This window comes from Taeniopygia guttata, chromosome 10 (assembly GCF_048771995.1).
Source record: "Taeniopygia guttata chromosome 10, bTaeGut7.mat, whole genome shotgun sequence".
NCBI lineage: Eukaryota > Metazoa > Chordata > Aves > Passeriformes > Estrildidae > Taeniopygia > Taeniopygia guttata.
Genome location: NC_133035.1, coordinates 3,142,886 through 3,159,344, shown reverse-complemented (window position 1 = coordinate 3,159,344; position 16,459 = coordinate 3,142,886). Strand labels below are relative to the sequence as shown.

Here is a 16,459-nt window from a genome sequence, read left to right as displayed (position 1 = left end):
TTTGCCCCCAACACGATGTTGAACATGGCTTCATTGTCTTGGAGAACAGGGTTGAAATGAAAATGTAATTTAATGATTCAGGTGGTAACACAGGTTACCCAATAGCTGCGTGTGGAGTAGGTCTTCAGGAGCATTCTTTGATATCAAAATGCTTCCCTAGACAAAATTTAATTTACCAGTGCTATGTGGTTAAGTTCCCAAGTCATGGAATACTAGAATGGTTTGGATTGGAAAGGACCTTAAAGCTCATCCCATTCCACCCCTGCCATGTGCAGGGACACCTTCCACCATCCCAGGTTGTTCCAGGTTGTTCCTGGCCTTGGACACTTCCAGGGATGCAGGGGCAGCCACAGCTGCTCTGGGCACCCTGTGCCAGGGCCTGCCCACCCTCCCAGGGTTCAATTCCTTCCCAATATCCCATCTGTCCCTGCCCTCTAGCAGCTTAAAACTACTGCCCTTCGCCCTGCCACTACCTGCCTATATAAAAAGTCTCTCTCCCTCCTCTCCCATCTTTAAATCCTGTGTGAGGAATCTCAACTAAATGTTCAGCCAACAGCAAAATGAAAGAAAAGCGACTGCTTTGACTGAGTTGGAAGCAGATTTAGGCATCTTTGCCCAAAGGACTCTGGGGGATACCCAAGTTCCTCTGTCCTCTGATGAGTTTAACCAAGGCAGGCTCGAGGTGGGAGGGGAAGCCAGCTCTGGGAGGAAGGAAGGTGCTGTGCCTAAAGGTGGCACAAGAGGACAGGAACAGAGCTGGAATTGCACCCCAGGCCCCAGTGAGTGCCTGTGCCAGCAGCAATCCCTGCAGTCTGGGGCTACTCCCTGGGGCCTGGCAGCTGCATTCAGCTGTGGGTAAACCCTTTAGGGAAGGACATTATTGCCCACCATGATGGGGAAATGAACTGTAAGAAACAGATAGTTTGGCCGTACAATAGCTTTTTTGGTTTTTGGGAAGGTGTGTTTCGGTAGCTTTATTAGAATGCAATGGTGGGTCTGTAGTTGGAAGCTCCAAGGTGGACCTGCCCCTCTCTCTTTTGCCCAAGGTGCTTCGTCAGGGTCTGTAGAACATCACATCAGATAAATCCCACTTTGAGTGTCTTGTGCCAGGCTTAATTCTTCATGCTGTGTCTGTCTCTGAAAGGAGTCAGGAATCTGTGACTGTGGCTGCCCTCTCTGCAGTGACAGTTCTTTCATGCCTCCACTTGTTCCTGTACGCTCTGGGTCGCTGGGTCGCTTTTAGTTCAGCCCATTCCCAAAACAACCCCTTAAGGGCTGTGCTCCATCCCAACAGAAATAATAATAGGAGGCAGAGATTCCAGAGAATGTCCTTCTAAAATGTTCATTTACAGTTAGTCTGCAGCTCAATTTTTTTTTTCTTTTTGTAGGACCAATACATTTACTGTAATAGGAATGAGTCAGCATGGATATATTGCAGGTAAATCATGTCAGACTAATTTGATCACTTATGCTAATGAAATAACTATCAGGCTACATAGTATAAATCTATCTGGTTATCCATGAGGCTTTAAGAAAATATTGCCTGATGGATTATGGTCCAAACTCCCTAAATGTAGGTTAAAATAATCTATTATTGAAAAGGGTAAAATAAAAAGGGAAGAAGGCTCAGAGCTCAGGGTCAGTGTCAGTGAAAAGGGGGCTGAGCAGCAGATCCTCTGCTGGGGCTCTTTAATATTTTTATTAAAGATTTACGGGACACAGCAGCATGTAGGGTCATTAAATTTGCAGTTATACAGAGCTAAAGGGATCAGACAAGACTTACTGGTCTTTTTTTGCAGAGAAATTACTTTCTGGCAGTAAAATCTTTCTAAATTATGCAGGGAGACTGAAAACATGATCCTGACTGGACCAAGATGCTTCGTGGCAGTTGCAGAGCTGGAGGTACAAACTGGAGTTTTTAGGGTGGAGATGGGGAGGTTGGTACTGGGAGAGTGGGGGGAGAGAAATCACCTGCAGGACACAGAGAGCGTTTCCTTAATTTTTAAATTTTTTGGCTCCTTAAGACACTCTCACCATAAATGTTTGCCCAGTAGTGGTTGATAGAAGGTAACTGGGAGCAGCTTCCAGAGTGATGTGCTAACTGTGCTGCCCCAGTGGCAGAGGGACATGCCCTCCTCTTCCAGCTTCTCCAGGAAGAAAGCTCAGGCTTGGGAAGATGTTCTGTAAGTAGCAGCTGATTTGTCGCATGAGATTCTGAGCAGAGGAAGAGTGAAAATAACAAGAAAGTGGTTTTTCCTCTATTTTGGTCTCTGATTTAAATCAGTTCCTGAGGCAGAATTCATTTCTGGGAGAAGAATGATGCTTTTGAACTGAGATTTCTGCAAAGGGGGAGAACACCAGTGTTTCTGAGCCAGTGGAAGTGTCTAAAGGTGGCCAATTGCACTTCCTGCATACCCAAATGCCACTCCTTATTCCTTCACCAGTGAGACACTGAACTGCAAACCTTATCATTAGCAGAAAGGCAAAAAATACTAACATCTAACCCAGAAAATAAATCTGTTCAATAAATCAAAGATAGAAGCAAAGATGAAATCTGAAATCCCCATGGAGTGGGAATAACTCATTCCTGGTGCCAGTTCAAAATCAGCCACCACAGGAGAATGTAATGATCCTGGCATTTAGTGAAATTAGACTTGACACCGGCCAGGGCCCTGTTATTTTGGTTAGTTAGGATTTGCAATTGTTTACCACCCATTAGAAATCCCAGTAACCTGTTCTAAGGGCAGGCAAATTAAGATTCCCTCTCTGTGCATGATTACTCATCACACCACAGCTCCACGTTAATTGGAAAATAACTGGTGGCTGAGCACATCTTACCCGGACTGTCATCGGAGCCCACGAACGCCAGGCTGAGCTCACACACAATTTGTTGTACACACAACAGCTCACAAAAACCTTGCAGGAAATTAAAGCTCCAATAGCTTATCAGATGCAAAGATAATTATTAATCCTTAATGATCCTGGTAATTTCTTTATGGGAATTCACCTTCCCTTCCTTCAGGGCCTCCAGCATGAGAACACACGATTCCCTTCCTGAACCTCAGCTCTGGATTTTCTTTTATTCAGAGCCTGAATTTTATTTAGGTTTTCTTTAGGTTATTTAGTTTTTCTTTTATTGAGAGCCTGACAGAGACAGGAGAAGTCTGAGGGTGTGATGACCCACGCCAAGCTCCCAGGGTGTGGACCTCTGCAGGCTGTACTCCATCTGGTGAGGTTTGGAGGGACCTTAAAGCCCATCCAGTCCCAACCACTGCTATGGGCTAGGACACTTTCCACTAGAGCAGGTTGCTCCAACCTGGCCTGGAACACTTCCAGGGATGGGGTAGCCACAGCTGCTCTTGACAACTGTGGGTAAACTGTGAGCTCTAATCATACCACCTTTCCTCTCCTGCTAATGGGAATCTTCTTGAGTCAAACCAGAACAGAATGGAATGGAGGGAGATTTAGCTATTTGGGCTGTGTTAGCTGTCTGGGAAACACCATCAGGTCCTGCAGGGAGACAAGCAGAGGCAGAGAGGCTTCCTAGAGGTGCACCCTGCACTAAGAAGCAGGAAGGTGCAATATGAAGAGATCTGGGAAGAGAAATGCCCAGTGCTGGTCCACTCGGTGTTTCAGGAGGAATTAATTTGGATAGGTTTGGTCTGTCCCCATTGCTTAGAGCATTCAAATGTGGGCTTTGTGGGTCTCTGGGGCTTTTCCCATGGCTGAAAGGACTCCAGTTCTGCAGCCTGGACCTGCCTGTAGTAATTGGCAAAGGTCAGGAGAGTCCCCTCAAAGAGGCTGCCCTGCTCCAGACAAAGCAAACACCAGCACAGGCACGGGATGTGCAGGGAGCTGTCACAGCAGCTCCTCCTTCCTGGAAACAGCAGAGGAAAGTTAATCTGGACATGCACAGCCTGGTTTATTGTTTTGATAACTTATTCACTCTGAAATGCTGTTGTTCCAGGGAAGCAATAGCTCCCAGTCAGGAAGTTGCTTGTTTCATGATTAGAGTCATTGTAGGTCCCAAGGGAAGGAATCGCACTGTCTGGGCAGACTTGGATCTGCTGAGGACACTTGCACCTGGTAGTCCACCAAAGATCTGGTCTATGGTGGAAAAGTTGCCACTGATGACATGGGATTTAGGAGCCAAGACACAGGGCAAGTGGGACACAGCATTGAATGGGAGCAGTGAGAAGTGGAGTTCACCCAGTGACATGAGTTCACGGCTTGCTTTGGCAGGAAGCTGTACAGGTAAGATCAGTTTACTCAATGCATTCACTTTTTTATCCAGGAAATACACTCCTTGTATCCCCCTCCCTGAGTCCACGTGTTCCCTGTGTATCCAAACAGCAGCTTGTGACAGTTCAGCTTGCACAAACCACGGCAGAGATGGAAAAAGACCTTTGTGCATCAGTGCCATGATGGATCGCTTTTTATTTTTGCTCCGATGCCAGGTCTGGATTTGAAATAGAAAAGCAGGATCATGTTTTGTGGAGTAACTTTTGGAGGGGGCCCTGAAGGAGGAATGTAATACGGGCTGGAGAGATCAGACAGGAACCAGGAGAACAAAAGCTGCCACTGTTGGGGATGTGGGAGCTGGTGCTGGATGAAGCGGGACCTCCCGCTGTTTGCGGCTCGCTGCTGCCGTGGCCAGGCTGGCATCCTGTGCAGGGGGAATGCAGGGAAGAGCTAATCTGTGGAAACAGAAGGACAGACTTAGCTTGAGAAGATGAGCATGCTGAGCTGGTTTCTGCTCTGTTACACCCTGAAACCTCACTGATATCCGTGCAGCTCCCCAGCTGGAACTCAGAGCAGACGGGGGTTCTTTATGCATTTTCTCCAGAGCTGGACTGGTGAGGATTTGTTGAGGACTGGAGAAACTGATACTGAGATTTTCAGCTCGGCAGGAGGGAATCTCTGTTTGCTTAATTTGGGAAGAGACAGCCCTATAACTTACAGTATGTAAAGCTTAAGCAGAAGTATCCCCTTGTGTAGAGTTTGAGGCAGCCAGGAAAAGTCTTTCAGGCTGCCTGAGCCATTCCACAGGCTTCCTCCATTCCTTCAAATACAAAGAGATGCCTGCTCCAAGCAGCTTGTGCAAGGACTAGACTCCAGAACAGTAATCCATGTATTCCATAGTGTAACCAACCCCCTGTGTAATTTCTCCCAGAGGTGAGTTAAAGAGCCCTTTCTGGAAAACACCTGACCTTGTCATTTCATCTGGTGCTCTGGGAAGGTCTTCCAGTGCTGGACATCCTCCATGGCTGTTTCTGTTATGTTTTACTTCAAGGTTATACTGGCAATTGTCTTGGAAGAGGTATCATTGTTCCCAAGAGTCCTACCCATCAACTGCCATCCCGTATCAGTGCCTGGAGCAGTGGCCAGGTCCTGTCTCAGTCACATCCTTGACAAGCTGACACCTTGGGCTCCTTCAGGGCAGCTCTGGTCACCTTCCATTTCCCACCCCCAGAGTCACTGTTTGGCTTTGCAGAGTTGCTCCTGTATTTTCCCCTTCTCCATTAAGGAAGGAACAGAGCCTGACCATGGCCTTCCAGCAGGTTCCTGGCGCTGTGTGCCAGAAGGAATCCTTCCTGCTGGGATCATCCATTGTCCCTTCTCAGCACCGAGGGATCACAGTCCCCCTTTGTGGCAGCATTAGGGCCATGGAAAATCTCCAACATCCTTCAAGTCCTTTTCCAAACTCTTCCTTTCGGAGGCAGCATCCTGTGAGTGTAACCTGTATTTCTGGTTTCAGATTTCTTACCTTGTGTTTGACTGTTTAAATCATGTTTCACTGGCGTGTGGCCAGCTCTCACTCATGTCAGATCTCAGTGTATTGATAGCCCAATCCTGCTTCTTGTTCCCCTCCCACCAATCTCATTGGCATTGCAGACTTTCCCATGACAAGGATTTAGATGGAGTCATTCAGATAATTGATAAAAATATTAAATAAAACAGCAATGGGAGTTCCACTCTTCTTTTATCCCAGATATTTTTAGCCAGTGTAATATTGCTGTATGCTTATTGAGTCGTGGCTATTGGAACATCCAGTAAATATGCCTTTGAAGAACAGCCAGTTTCCAGGAATGCTTTGCACCTTAAATGTGCATTCCCAATCTATTATGCTGGCAGCTGAGGCCTGGGAACAAAGAAATGTTAAATGCATAGGTGTGTGTGTCACTGCTGGTGCAGGTGTTTGCACCAGTGTAACCAGACCATGCTCTGTGGTGTTGAGGCAGCTCGCTGGCCTTTGGGTCAGGAATTGACTCCTTGGCCTTCCAAGGTCCAGCAGGAGGTTTTCCCACGTGGATTGCAGGAATTTCTAGGCTGAAGGTGCTGTTGTTTGGGAAGAACTCCTGTTCCTGGCTTTATGAATCAGAGCGAGGCCTGAGCTGCAGTTTACCACAGTCATGCAGCTCTGCTTTGTGCTGTGTGTCAGCCAGGCTGGACATTGTCCCTGTGGTGGTGCCCATCCCCTAAAACAGTGTTAATGCACAATTTTAATGTTTCTTTTCAGTTGCCAGCCTGGATCCCTGCAGGGAGCAGAGCTGCTCTGATTGCCATGGACTGAGCTGGATCTGCAGGTTTATCCAGAGGCAGGTGGGCACAGGTCAGTGCCAGCATTCCCAGAATGGCAGCATGGCAGGATGATACCTTTGCCACAAAGGATGCCTTTGCCACCAACACTCAGGTTTGTGGGTTGTCCAAGACCTCTCATGGGAAGCTAATTTAGATCCCTGGTTGTGAGATTATAAACCAAATATAAATTATTTATAAATATCCTCTTCACCCTCCAAATCTGCAGCTGCCACCTGGCGTTGGAAGGTGTGGGCATGATAGGATCTGTCCACTTCCAGAGGGCAGTGTTAGGTGGGACATTAACGAGAGACCCTTCCTTATGAGGATGGGAGGCCCTGACACCAGTTCCTTAGAGAAGCTCTGGCTGCTCCTGGATCCCTAGAAGTGTTCAGAGCCAGGCTGGATGGGGCTTGGAGCAACCTGGCAGAGTGGAAGGTGTCCCTGCCCACAGCAGGGGTGGGGTGAAATGATCTTCAAGGACCCATCCAACCCAAACTAGTTTGGGATTCTGGGATTTTCTGATTCTATGATTTGCCCCTTTTGCAGCACTTCCCAAGAGCAGAGGTATCACTGTTTGGAGGGAGGGACAGAGGCAGCTCTTCTGCTGGCAGCTGTGTAGCAAATCTCTGTGCATAAATACATCTCAGGATTTCAGAACTCCTCAGAACTGGCCAAATAATCGCCAGGCTGGTACAGCAGAGCACAAAGGCAGTGGTTGATATTCAGACCTTGGTCTTCAGCTGTGTAGGAGCTGAAAGCACAGGCAGGGCTGTGCCTCTGGGAGAGAGGCCTGGGCAGCTTTTGGCACAGGAACAGGAGCTCTCCTGTGCTGTGCTGCAGGCAGAGGAGTTTTATTTAAAGGAGGTGACTTGGCCCGTGCAGGGATACCAGAGCTGCCCACTGTGCAGAGCCCTGATCTCACTGTGGGGTCAGCTCAGCACAGACAGCTCTGGAGGAGGGTCTTGGCTGGGGAGCTTGGACAGGAATAGAGGAATTCTGCCTGTACACAGTAGCATCCAAGTGCTCCATCTCAGGGCTGTTGCTCATGGCACACAGGCAGGAGGCAACAAGAAGGGAGGGCAGCTGAAGGTAATTCCTGCTATATTTGGCTCAGTGTGGCCTAGGAAGGCTTTAGGCAACGTATCTGCCATCCCTGTCTGCTTTTCATTATTGTTTTTATAGCCAGAAATAAGAGCTTTATTGGCTTTATTCATCTCCTGTCAGATGCCCAATCAACATCTGGCAATGCAGTAATTCCCAGAAAGTGCTGACCTAGTGAGAGCCAGTGGAGCAGGAGGTGTGCAGGAAGGTCTTCATCCCTCTTTCCATCCCTGGCTGCCCTTTTCATTATCTTCCCAGCACAAGTGGGATGTGTACCCTTCCTCACTGGATTTCAGAGCACCAGGCTCCTGGGAGATCCTGGGATAGGAAGGCACCTGACAAAACAGCTGGGGCATGGAGATGGGGCAGGAGGGACTGAGCAGGACACAGGGCTTTCCAAAAACCACTGCTGGGCTGGAGTTGGCCCATGCATAGGGAGGAGGCTGGACAAATGGATCAGAAAGGAGCTGATCCATCCCTCTGAGCAGTGCTGGGCTAGTGTAAGGGATGCACACAGCAAGGCAGAGCAGCTCAGCTCCCCCTCCTCCCATTTGCCTTCGTTTGGATTTGCACAGGACTCGGAACTCAGGCATGAGAATGCAGGGATCCTTTCCAAGGGATCTTTGATAGAGTTTCCTGCATGTTAGAAGATTTTAAGATCCATTAGAAGATTGAATAGAGAGGACCACATTTTTATTTACTTGGGTGCATATTGGACTCATAATAAAATGGGGTGTAACAAGCCAGAGGCAAGTTCTGTTCCACTCGGAGATTAGCCGGAGTGTGGCTGCTCCAGCAGGTCCAGCAGGTTCCCTGTCAGATCCCTGGGCTCCCACACTGGATCTCTTGAGCCCCCTTTTCCCACACGGTCCCGCCCTGTCTTCTCCCTCAGGTGTGGGTGGCTCGGTTTGTGCTGGATTGTGGGACCTGCCTTTCCACATCTTGGCTTTTCTTTGCCCCCTCTCCTACATTCCGGCTCCAGCCAGTTGGTCAGGGCAGTTCCTCCCTCTTCTTTGTCTGAGTCTTCTTCCCCCATGTGGGTCCTTTTCTTCTGGCCACTTCCATTGCAAGTTTTCTTCTTTTCCTGTGGCACTGTTCCTGTCCCTCTGATCGTGCTCCTGTCCCAGACCAGCTCTTTGATGTGCTCTCCTGCCCCATAAATCTTCCATGGGCTCTGCAACCCCTCTGGAAACCCTTCCCAAACCTCTGTCCTGAGACAGCCTCTAACCAAGGCCACTTTGGGACTTCAGTTGGTTTTGTTACCTTGTGCCTGCACTTTGGTGCCCATGATGAGTGGAGTGAGTTCCCCCTTCCTCCTGCCCAGAAGCAGAGCCAGGGCAGATGGTCTTTGCTCCAGGAGGGAAAAGCTGTATCCCAACATGCATATTCCCCCTGGAGCAGCAAACCCTCTCATGAAACAAGGACTCAGACCCTTGTAGCACAAAACAATACTGGGTACCTGCAGCCTGCTCCCATCCTGCTCCTTTCTGGGACATGCAGTGTCCCCAAGCCCCCAGAGCTGGGTGTCTGTGCCCATCCTCTGTTCCAAGCCTGCAGCAGAAGACACAGAGCACTCAGAGAAAGGTCCCAAACTGCCTCATCAGCTGCCCACTCATGTGAGCAAATGCCACCAGTGGGAGCCGAGGCATCGCCATCCAGCCCAGAATGCTCCTTTGAAGACATTTCAGCAACTCAATTAAGTTTCCACTTGTGTGTTTTCTTTCCCCCCCTCTTTGCTTTCATGGTCATTTAAAACAAATAAAGTGAGCAGAACACGGCAGCGTGATAACCACCCTTTAATTCCCTTCCCACGGATCTCCTGATTATTTGGTGATTCAGTGGCAGCGGGGGAACATTTATGGAAAGGAGGGTGGGAGCTTCCCACAGGGACGACAGCCCACAGCCCAGGGGCCCCGAGCACTGGGGAGGAAATACGTGCCTTGGGCTCTCCTTTTCAGTGCCATGGATGTGCTGAATGCAGTGCAGAGCCCGGGCCCTGGGCGAGCAGTGGCCCCGTTCTCAGTGCCCTCCTTGTTCTCGCATTGTGCTCTGGGGACGGCACCAGTGCTCGGGATGTATTTCACGCTTCTGTGCAAACACAATATGAGATGAAGAATTCATACCCTCGCACAAGACCAGAGTGGATTTTCTCATAATAAGGAAAAGCAGCCAGATTGGAGCCTGCCAATTCCTGCCTCATGCTCCCGCCTTCCCTAGGAAGTTCAAACAAGCCTGTGCTTTTAAACTGGTGCAGAGAAGTATATTGCACTTAAAACCAACACAAATCTTTTTGGATCTTTTTTACGTTATTCCTCCCACCTCTGTCTCGGTGGGTGACTTTCCAGCCCTCCCCCACTTGGTCTGCTGGGTCTGAGTGTGGGGGTGGAGGAGAATTCCATGTGTTTTATGTGTGTGAACAATTAATAGTGGGACTGTGTCTCGCTGGAAGAGCATGTAAAACACACCTCAGGAGGGGGGAAAGAACAACTGCCCAGCCTGCTAAACACTCCAGAGCTTTTCCTGTCCTGGAGGAAAACATGATGTGGGGGTTTGCTTATTCATCAGCAGCAGTAAATAACGGGCCTCACCTTAAGCTCTCCTTCAGCCACTTCTGCTTCTCCCCAGCCTCCAGGCTGGCAAGCAAAGGAAATACTTGCTGTCCTCTGGGTGACAAATTGGGGGTTTATAGCTGTTCACATTTTAGCTTTTGTTTCCTCCCTGAAAAGTTCTGTTCTCACCTTGTGGCTTTGTGTTTCCCAGCATCCGAAGCCTGGAGTGCTTCTGCCAGCCTGACACTGGAGGTGAGTTCTGACCTCAGTGCCTGAGCTCTCAGTGCCACATCCCAGCTGGGCATTGTGCATGCAGGTGCTTTTCCTGGGCAGGATGCAGGATGCACCTAAGTCATTCCATACATTTATAATCTGATCTCTTGGAACAGCTCTGTCAGCAGCTTCTCCTCTCTCGTGCAGTTCATGGAGATGTTTCCATCCCTGGGTGCCCTGGAAGTCCCAACAAGCCATGAGTGGCCAGGACCTGCTGAAGTGTGTTGATCCAGACACTGGATCCCTGAAACCTGTGCTTTCCCCAGCACCTTCATAAAGTGTCCTGAGTTAAAGTGATTCAGGGAGCACATTTCCGGACTGTCAGCAAGCTGCATCCATCACTCCCCTGAACATGCACCAGATTGTTAATGCTCCAGGCCAAATACCACGTCTTTTTTAATGCCTACCAAATGTAGTGCATGCTGCTGGCTTTATATTTATAATAATTATTAAAGTAATGGCAGTAGCTGCATTCCTATAGGCTAGAAGTGGCCAGGAACAGACAAAAAAAAATGATTCATTGTTCCAATTAATGCTCGAGCTCACACCGGTGATTAATTAGCCTGGCGATAGCGCTATGCAAAAGATCAGGGTGAGAATTAATAGGGAGACACGTGCTGACTTTTAAGATGGTTCCAGCACTCTTTAGTGCCTTTCCTTGGGCCTGTTTAATTAGAGGCAGTGGCACGGGCTCGCTCCGCTCCGACACCCCCGACGGCAGACACTGCGGAATATTTATATGACAGGGTGCCGTGGAAAACTTCAAAATTAAATTCCCATCCAGGTCTCTAAATATAATTCTGAAATGTCAGAGATGCTGGGAAGAATGCTGGCGCTGGATGAAGTTGCTGTCAGGGAGAGGCAATAGTGTACCAGATTTATACAGGCCTGAATAGGCAGGTGACTTTTCAGCTCCGGTGTTTAAGGAGCCTGAGGTGCTCTGATGGATGTATTTCACCTGGTGGGAGGCACGGGGTCCAACAGGAACACATGCTGGAGCCTTGTGTGCCTGGCCTGGATGGGGGAGATGCAGCAGGGGCAGCTCCCAGGAGCCTGCAAGTTCCCAGGGGGTACAAACCATTCTGGAGCACCAACCTTTGGAGGTGAGCCCTGTTGGCAAAGTTTCCTCCTGGTTTTGTTCATCCCTCCTGTTGCCTTGTTATCTCTCCTTTCTGCACATTGGTGCCTCCCACCACCCCAATTCATTTTTCCCAGTTGCAGCAGCTATTGAGTGGTTTATAGAGATGGGGTTGAGCCAGTCCCCCCACCCCCAGCTGCTCCCAAATCGCTGACGAGGCCAATTTCTCTGTTCACACATCAATCTGTGAGCACCAGCAAAGTTCCATCTTGGCTGACTTAATTGTTAGGAGCTGCAACCCCAATGTCTTTGTAAATAAAATAGTTTAATCTCATGGGGCCTGCCTGGAGAGAGGGGAATAAATACATCAATATGTAAATGGATCCACAAGAGGAGGATGAACTGGGACTTTGAAAAACTGATAAAGCATCTTAGGAGATGCGTTGTCACTGCACTTTGTGCATATTCTGATGAAGCAGACAGTGAGGCTGGATGTCAGCCTGGGTAGGAGAGGGAGGGAGGGAGAGAGAGGGAAATGAAGAGGGAGGGAGGGAGGGAGAAGTGTGGGCACCAGCACACCGTGACTGCAATTCTTGTATGGATTGATTTGACTCAAATATATTCTGAGGCTGGTTTAATTGCTCCTTTAGTCTCAGGCTTTGATTTTCCTGTTGTTTTCACATCTCTGCCACTGAGTCCTTCCTGCATTTCAAGCAGCCTGGCTGGGGCAGTGTCCAGCCTGAGCTGCCCCCCTGTGTGACAGGGAGTGAGCACCTGTCCTTGCCCAGCCCTTGCACAGAGTATCTGCAGCAAAGTGGGCATGTGGTAATGACAGCAAAGGTCAGGCTTTTGCTGGATGGGTGTTTTAGCTGTGAAACAGCATCGAGGATTATTTTGGAAAACAAAGCCTGAAGCTTTTGGGACACCTTGCTCATGACGAACCTGTGCTGGTGTAACCCCCACAGGAGATGGGAGGGAATTAGGGGAGGGCAGCTGCAAGGAGCACAGGCAGGAGAAGTGCAGTGGCCAGTGTGCATCCTGCAGGATCCTGCCTGGCTCTCCCTTTCCCTTTCCCTTTCCCTTTCCCTTTCCCTTTCCCTTTCCCTTTCCCTTTCCCTTTCCCTTTCCCTTTCCCTTTCCCTTTCCCTTTCCCTTTCCCTTTCCCTTTCCCTTTCCCTTTCCCTTTCCCTTTCCCTTTCCTTTCCCTTTCCCTTTCCCTTTCCTTCCCCGCGGTCCCGGGGCAGCACCGCGGCACTCCCACGGCTCAGGTGGCAATGCCGAGGTTGGCCTGACCACTGGCAGCTCCCCTGCCCTGTGTCAGGCAAGAGCAAACCTGTCCCCCAGGCCGGCATCGGGCACTTCTCCAGGATTTTCCAGGCCAGGAGAGCAGGAGAACGCTCCCTCCCGCCGCGCTGCCTGCGGCGCTGCTCCCTCTCCGCGGGCGCAGCTCCAGCCCTTGTTTTGCAGCGCGCCACGTGGAATTTTATCACCTTCAACAATGAAATCTGTCACCTTCAAGCTGCCTTATTGTGATCTGGAGACTCGTGCCCGGCCGCTGGAACTGCGCTCTGTCACAGAGTGCCAGGTCCCTGCCCGGCACTTATGCCCACGACCCACTTGAGGGGACTTTAGGGACCCCAGTTGTGCTGTTTTGTCCCGGGATCAGGTCGTTAATTGATCTTTTTCCTTTCTTTCTCTCCCTCTGCCTCCTCCTGTCTCATGTGCATCTCAATCTGCTTCACCCCCCCTCCAGCTCGGAGAATAAATCCCACCAGACCCGCAGTCAGCCGGTGTTCAGGAGGAGATCTGGGATGTTAAAGAAGCATAAATACATATTTAAAAGGATGGCACCCTCGTGTTGCATCAGGTATAGAAATACAGCAGTTTGAGTCATTGCCTGCTGGACCATCTCTGTGACAAAGTCATTTATAGTAAAGCCAGGGAGTGGTGCCTCTTCAGCAGACGTCGCTTGGATGTCACAGCTCTTCAAGGGGGCTTTTTGGGAGCCTTTCTGGGGATAGTTTGGTAATAAATTGACTTTTACTAATCTGCTTTAATTACCTGCTAAGACCAGAATGCTTGCGTTTCCCTGGTGTGTATTGTAGCTGCATTTTTGCTTTAGGGGGTGAGTAGTTTCCCCTAAAATGCAGTCATGTACATTTGTGTACACATTTGTATGGGCTAATTATAAACTCGCCATCAGCGCCGCAATATCTGTACAGCAAAAGGGTTGTCACTGCTTGGAAATGCCTGCTTTGGAGCAGAAATCAGACCTTTTTTGTGAAATCATTTGGTCACATCTTTGGGGTTTAGATTTTCAATGAATAATCAATACCTGCAACAAAAGATTTAAACAAAAAAAAAAGGTGTTCATTGAAGTTTCTCCACAGGAAAAAATCGATCCCATGTATTATTAAATACAAAGAGACTTATGTCTTGAGTTTCATCTCGCCACAGCTTATAATAACCCTTCAGAAGCTTGAAGCAGGGCTTTTTTTCATTAAACAAAATGTTGGGTTCCCCTGAGCATCTCTCTACTTCATTACAGGCATGTGTTGGAAGTTGCCTGCACCCAGCAGCTCTGGCTTGGAGGGCTGAGCTCATCCCTGCCCTTTTTCATAAAAATAGGAATATTTCTTACAAAAGTGGCTGCATAAGGAGTGTCAGCACATGAACAGTGACAGGGAAACACATTTTCTGGATGGCAGGTTTAAACATCTGCCTCCTGAGCACCTGGGTAGGGAAGTGGGGCCATGGAGAGGTCACTGGTGACTAAAGGTGCAGTGGGTGATGCTGCAGCTCATCCCTGGTCTCCCTCAGCCTGTGATCCCTGACCTCAGAGAAATCCCCCATCTCTGTGCAGTTACTGTGCTCTTGGACACTTTAGGACATAACAGTGTCCTAGGGCTGGGAATACAAGGATTTCCAGTACCATGAGCAAGGAGATGGGGAAAACCCCTAATTGCTCTGTCCCTTTATCGTGGATTTTCCAGAGGTGGGACTCCAAGGCAGACAGACAAACTTGGAATAAAGAAATGCTTCAGTTATATTTTCATTCCCCATGGCCAAGTTCCAGTCTCCAAAATGGGATTAGCAGGGTGAGATGCAGCTGAGTTTCACCTCTGCCAACCTTCAGCAGCTTCCATTGCAGCTCTGGGCCCTGGCTGAGCTCTGGGGATGCACCTCTGGGATGTGTCAGGCAACTCTTGCTGCCTCCTGCCTGTCCTAAGCCAGGGTGTCCCACTGACTGACCCAGCTACAGACATTTTCTGACAAGCCAGTGCAAACCATTCCTCCAGCACAAATAGATTTGTTTTGCAGGGCAAAAATAAGCAGCAATGCAAATATCATCTCCGTTTTATTTCCCCCTGTCTTTTTTCCCTCTTTGCTTCAGGAAAGCTGGAGGAGGCAAGGCAGGATTGACACTTTCTCCCACCAAGGGCTTTTCCTAAGATGCCTGCTGGGAATACTCCTGTGTGTTTCTCTTTAGGTGGGAGCTCTTTTGATTTTCTCACTGCCAAAGTTGCACCAAGGCGCCTGGAGAAGGATTTGCTGCTTGCTTATGAAATCCATTCTCCCTCGAGGATCTGCTCTTTCCAGCTTGATAAACTCTTAATTCTTGCTGTCTAACAACACCAAGGGACTGTGTTTTGTGCTTTGATGAGTGTTTGGTGATTGATGTTCATTTATGCTTGCAGGAGATCAGTAACCTCATTTCAGTTTTGCCAGAACATCGGGACAAGAGCTCTGTGTCCTTCTCTGTTCTTGGTCAGGTGCAAATGAAAGAGAAAGTAAAGAGGCTGTAGCCTGTCCAGACCTACCCTCTCACCATATGGCTCAAGTCCTGGCACTGTTTGTGCCCCACTTTGCACAGGGGCACGTGGGAAAGGACACACTTGGCTATTTTTGCTATTGTTGTTTTATCTTTTTTTTTAGTCTTGGTTCTGTTCACTGTCTGGGATATTTGGAAGGAGCTGTTGTAACTTGGCATGGGAGTAGATTGCTTAAATATTACCTCACAGAGTCGATGTAAATTTAGAGTAGATAAGACTTAGACTCCAAATACCTTTTTTAACCCTTTACTGTCTTTCCCAAGTCTATACCCTCTGCTCTTTCTTAGCTCTTTCCAGCAGTTTTGAGAGGAACATGACTCCTGTTTTATCACTTGTCTGTGATACCCAAACAGTTTCTACATGGCCAGCAGAGAGATCTTTCATTCACCCCTGCATGTGCACACACAGAGGCACATCCTCTGGGGAAGGATTTATCAACAGAAGAAATCCCAGAGGAAAGAGGCCCATAATGATGAATGCACAGAAAATACGCAATCCTACATCCCCATCTCCAGATAATATCATCCACCAAAATGTGACTCTGTTCTCAGAGAGTAAATGTCATTTCCCTTTAAAAAATCCATTTTCTTGCCTTAGGAGAAAGGACACTTGGAGCACCTGTACCGAAAGGGAGGTGAAGAAACCTGTAAGCATTCCCTGCTTCCGCTGATCTTACACAGGTTCTAAACACAGGTCTGGTTGTTTCTTATATATATTTATTTTTCCTCTCTGCTGTTTTGCTTTGAAGTATCTGCCTGTGTTCTCAATGAAGAACAGCTGAGAGATCAGCAAAATGGCTTAAGAATTCAGCAGGCTGTGAGCTATTTGGATTGAAAACAGTGCCTGGGAGAGAGCTCTTCACACTGCCTTGCTAAACAATCTCCTCCTGTCACCATCGGGCGCTTGCTGTCCTTTGTTTGTCACCTTCCCTCTGACTCTCAAGGGCCTTCCAGGGAACGAAGGAGGCTCCTTTTCTTTTTCCTTTGTTAAATTCCCCCAAGTCCTCGTTTTAAAACCCACAGCACAGCCCTTATGGCCCATCT

General features: G+C 48.7%; 1 long non-coding RNA gene across 4 annotated transcripts in view; it reads left to right on the top strand.

Annotated features, from left to right (window-relative positions):
* Nucleotides 1-16,459, top strand: part of LOC115496629 (uncharacterized) — a 100,758-nt gene that overhangs the window by 62,324 nt on the left and 21,975 nt on the right. For all 4 annotated transcript variants that reach the window (XR_012057585.1, XR_012057587.1, XR_012057586.1 and 1 more), the window contains one exon: nt 16,014-16,109. This is a non-coding gene — a long non-coding RNA (uncharacterized lncRNA). The remainder of the gene's footprint in view (nt 1-16,013; nt 16,110-16,459) is intronic.